Source organism: Lepidothrix coronata, unplaced genomic scaffold, assembly GCF_001604755.1.
Source record: "Lepidothrix coronata isolate B3197 unplaced genomic scaffold, Lepidothrix_coronata-1.0 Scaffold38, whole genome shotgun sequence".
Taxonomy (NCBI): domain Eukaryota; kingdom Metazoa; phylum Chordata; class Aves; order Passeriformes; family Pipridae; genus Lepidothrix; species Lepidothrix coronata.
In genome coordinates, this window is record NW_016690218.1 from 1,567,155 (window position 1) to 1,571,769 (window position 4,615).

Below are 4,615 nucleotides of genomic sequence, written 5' to 3' on the forward strand. Positions count from 1 at the left end.
AGCCTCCTCAACACATCTGGCACCCTCAGGAAATTTTAGAACATCAACTCAATCTACCCAAGTGAAACATTTTGCAGACATCTGCTGCTGCCCTGCCTTCTCTTGCTTTTCCATATAATTTCATTCCTCTTTTGATGATAAAAGTGGTAAAGTTATGGGAAATAAATGCAGGGCTAGCCCTCACAAAGGGCCTGTCAGCTTCATAGCAATCCTGTGTTCTTACTGAGTGAGCTGCTTAACACTTGCATTTGTGGGCTTATTTCTCACAGAGACCAAAATCTCCACTCTGGGTGCTTAACACACTCTTCCAGCTAAGCACATGAGGGCTCTCAGTTTACAGCTGGGATACTAGACTGGTTCAGTTATCGGATTTAGGTCTTTAAAGAAGTCGGATATATAAAGTCATTCAGTCATGACATACTTCTGGATCAGGAACAGGGTAAGTTATGCGTGCCACAGGATCTGTGACCTATGGAATTTAAATAACTCTAAACCCCTTCTACCCGTGTCAGAGACCAGGGAACAAATAAATGAAGACTTACTCTCTGATAGTTTGGGGCCAATATTTGGGTTTTAACAACCCAATGAAAATACTAAATAACTTTTTCTCCCAGTATTTAAGAAATAATTTTTGCTACATGAACAGAGAAATTCTGCAGAGAATTTTAAAGGGACAGCCAATTAGCCTACTTTCAACACCTTTGTTATGCCCACTGGAGGAGTTAAACCAATAGCAAAATGATGGTGCCAATTACTAACCTTCGTAATTGCACGGAAAAAATAATCTCATGTTGAAATACAGCCAACTTTAAGGACATTTTCTGCTATTCTCCCTCCACAAGGATACGGACATGCAAAGATGCAATGATACTTTTGGTCAGCAAGCAGGCCTGAACACAGCTTTACTGTCCCTTATTTAAAAGGCTGTGGTTTCAGTGAGGGTTGACACAAACATACTGCAAAAATTTTATAGGAGCTCTTGTGGCAACCAGCCCTCAACAGATCCTCAGACTCTGTACCCACAGCTGCCTTAAACTGCCATAAATATGTGGTCCTGCCAAAGGGGTCATGCCACCACCCTCTGCCTCTCTGGTACCAACACCAGGTGCTCATCAGCTGTTTAGCACTTTTGAAAAGATAGTAAGGCACCTGTTTTCCTTTGCTTTCACAGAGCGAGTTCCCAGCAGGACTAGCTCCCAGAGTGGCAGTGCCCACACGAGGAAAAGGGAGCATCGTGCCATCCCCCTTCCAGTAGGGTCAAGCCTTACGGTGACAAGCCTTCTGCCTGCTCCCAAACAAGCAGCCCATCCTCCCCTCAGGTCTGCAACACCTATGGCAGTGTGGCTCAGCTAAGCAGAAGCCTTGGACATACAGTTTATGGAGGCAGGAACACTGGTCCTCCCCCTCTGTCCCACCATGGACCCAGAAGGGATTTTGCCTAATGCCACTGTTTATTCATCAGACCTGCACTTTGAACTGGCACCAAGGCTGTGCTGGCTGCCAGAGAGAGCTTTGGTTTAAGCAGTCTGTCCTTCAGGGGAAGAAGGACCAGCCTGGTGACTCTCACACATGGACCCAGCACAATAGCACCCTTTGGGCTGAGCAGAGCAAAAGAAGATAAAGCTTCCGCCCTGGGGCTTGCTTGCCAAACAGAAAGGGAGCCACAGAGCACCAGGCAACAAAGAAAGGGGTGTTACAGAGCCACACTGTTTTCTGGTATCATTTCACGAGTTAAACTAAGGGAAAAGGCCTCGTGGAGATGACTTCTACCTGTCAAAACTATGCTGGATACCCCATAATGGAAAGCACAGGAACCTTCTTACTGACTCATGCACAGCAAATACATCTGTGCATACTAGCTATGTTTCCTAGGCTAAGCTGAAAAAGGGAAAGAACAGTTCAGGAACGGAAAACACGGAGCACTGAGACAAGTACACTTCCTTTCTGGCTGAGGCAGCAGAAGGAGCTTCCGGAGTGTGTGGGGGAAATGTGAGCTGTATCTATATCCACAAAAAGCTTTAGAGCATGGTCTACCAAATACATTAAATGAAGAAGTTGAACAACACGTGCCAGCTCATCATCAAGCTGACCCAGTAGGTTGTGTCAGGCAAAGTTTTCCTCGTCGCCTCTGTAGATGGGTTCAAACCACCAGATCCCATTCAAAAGATCACACAGCATTTAAGAGCCAAAAGACTGAACTCTCAAAACTGTGTGGCAAAAATGAGAGAGGGCAAAAACTAGGTCAGTAGTAAGTGCTGCAGAGTAGCCAAGGTGGGAATACAATTACTCCTGCTTTATAGCAGTCTTGTGAAGCCTGAAGGAAAGCAGGAGTCACCAATTCTCTCCACATGTCCTTTGTGCAAGGGACCTCTTTCCTCAACTGCGGTAAATCAGCTTTATGGATTTTGATGAAACTGGGCCAGTTCACACCAACTTTAGGATGCAGCCTCAGTTTGCCTTTTATTTTCACGATGCAAACAATCTAAATCCTTTGCTCTGCATTTCATCTGTCACAAATAATACCAGTACAATATACAGCACAGAACAGCTGCTATAGCTTTCAGAATACTTATCCACTCGAGAGCTAAAATTCCTGCTTATACAATATAAGAAAACAATATTGTTCCCTTTGATGGCAATTAGATGAAGAGAATTGTTTTTTCTTTGCTATATTTAGATCAAGAGAAAGCTTTGGAATGACACTGACAGCCTGACGTTCTCCTAAGTTTTGGCTCTAGCAATCACTGCTGTTGGTAAATAGGAAGAGAAAAAAACTCTTAAGAAATCCTAAGTGGTGGGGCCAAAATTAGGAGGAAAGATTACCAGGTTCTTGCCAATAAATAAAGCCAGAACAGGCATGCTGCTAAAATGACAGGGGACTTGGAACACACTGTCTCAGTGGCTTATAGAGAACTCACTTTCAGCCTCAGATCACAAACAATAACAACACAGAAGACAGTATGGGAGGTTGTAAAGATTTGTAGCTTTCTTTCTCCATTTTAGCTGAACACTGCTTTCTTTTGTCTCACAAGAAAGACATAACACATAGCTCCAAAGGGCAATTTTGCTGGCAGAGCTGAAATCAGACCCTCCCCAAGAGGGTCAGAAGAATTATTTTGCCAGCATCGAGCCCAAGTACTCTTATCAGCCAACTCCACACCACAGTATAAAGGCACCACAGCCCTGCAGACACACTTTCACCAGCAAAACCCCAAAGCTTGGGTCAGACTTCACATGCAGGAGCAGCTCCTCACGTTGGTCCTAATCCTGCCGGGGACATCGGAGCCAGCAGGTGCTGGAGGTGACACACTGGGGACAGTCAAGGACATCTGTGCTGGGGCTGAGTTCCTGCGTCCTACCCGGCTGGCACAGAGCCTGGGTGCCCCTGCTTTCCCCCGAGGGCTGGCAGAGGACACACAGGGACACACCGAGGCTGGCTCTGCTTCCCTGCTCATCCAAGCGCATGGCCGGAGACAGGGACAACACACACCTACATTTAAAAGGAAAAAAAAAACACCCCGCCCCCACGCACACCCCCCCGCCAGGAGGCCAGAGGAGACCCTGCTCCCATGCAGATGCTCTTTCTCCCCAGGTTTCCTTTCTAAGGCTTAAAAAGCTGCTGCCGCTGAAGGTGTGCCGGAGGCACCTTTCGTTTCCAAACGAAACCCGGGATGGAAGACGGGGACGCCACCGCCCAGGAGAAATAAATGGACATGTATTTTACGCATGTATATACAAAACCACACGTGTAAATGTATATTTTTATATATACATATATGAAATACACACCCAAATAAGAATATACGTATGTACGTATAAACACACACAGAGAGATAGAACGCGGCGACGCCGAGACCCCGCGCGAACGACAGGCCCCGGCCCGTGCCGCCCCAGCCGTAGCCCGCAGCATCCCCCCGGGGGCGCATCTCTATCCCCATCTCGATCCCGATCCCGATCCCGATCCCGCTTCCCCGGCCGGCCCCGCTGTTTACCTGCTCCCGACCCGGCGCGCGCTCCCCAGCGCTCCCATTGGCTCCGCCGCGCCCCGGCCCCGGCGCCAGCCGGGAGGGACGGCCGCGCTCGCCCATTGGTCGACGAGGCTGTCGTTCCGCGGGTGTCCCCGCCTACGAGCCGCTCTCCTCCAATAGAAGAGGAGAACGGGAGGAGGGTCGGCCAATAGGAAGGCGGCACTCGCTGGCCGGGGAGGTGGTGTGTGAGGCGGCGGCGGGGCCGCCATAGTGGGGAGGGTGCGGGCGGTGCCCGGGCTTCGGGTCACGGGGAGTCCTAGAGTGGTTTAGCTTGAAAGGGACCTTAAAGGTCATCCAGTTCTAACCCCCACTGTCATCGGAAGGGCCATCTTCCGCCAGGCCACGTTGCTCTAAAACCCATCCAACAGTTGAACACTTCCAGGGATGGAGCAACCACAGCTTCTCTGGGCAGCCTGTTCCAGTGCCTCATCACCCTCGCAGCAAAAAACTTCCTCCTAATATTTAATCTAAACCTGCCCTCTTTGAGTTTGAATCCATTCCCCCTTGTGCCGTCACTACACGCTCTTGCAAAAAGTCCCTCTCTGCCCTTCTTGTAGGGTCCCTTCAGCTGCTGCAAGGCTTAATGT

The 4,615-nt window shown here is 48.9% G+C and overlaps 1 protein-coding gene across 1 annotated transcript in view; it reads right to left on the minus strand.

Moving 5' to 3' along the window:
• PSEN2 (presenilin 2) overlaps positions 1-4,069 on the minus strand; it is a 17,756-nt gene extending 13,687 nt beyond the window's left edge. The window contains exon 1 of the mRNA XM_017812937.1: positions 3,993-4,069. The gene's annotated coding sequence lies outside the window, so the exon portion shown is untranslated. The remainder of the gene's footprint in view (positions 1-3,992) is intronic.
• Positions 4,070-4,615: the final 546 nt, after the last annotated feature.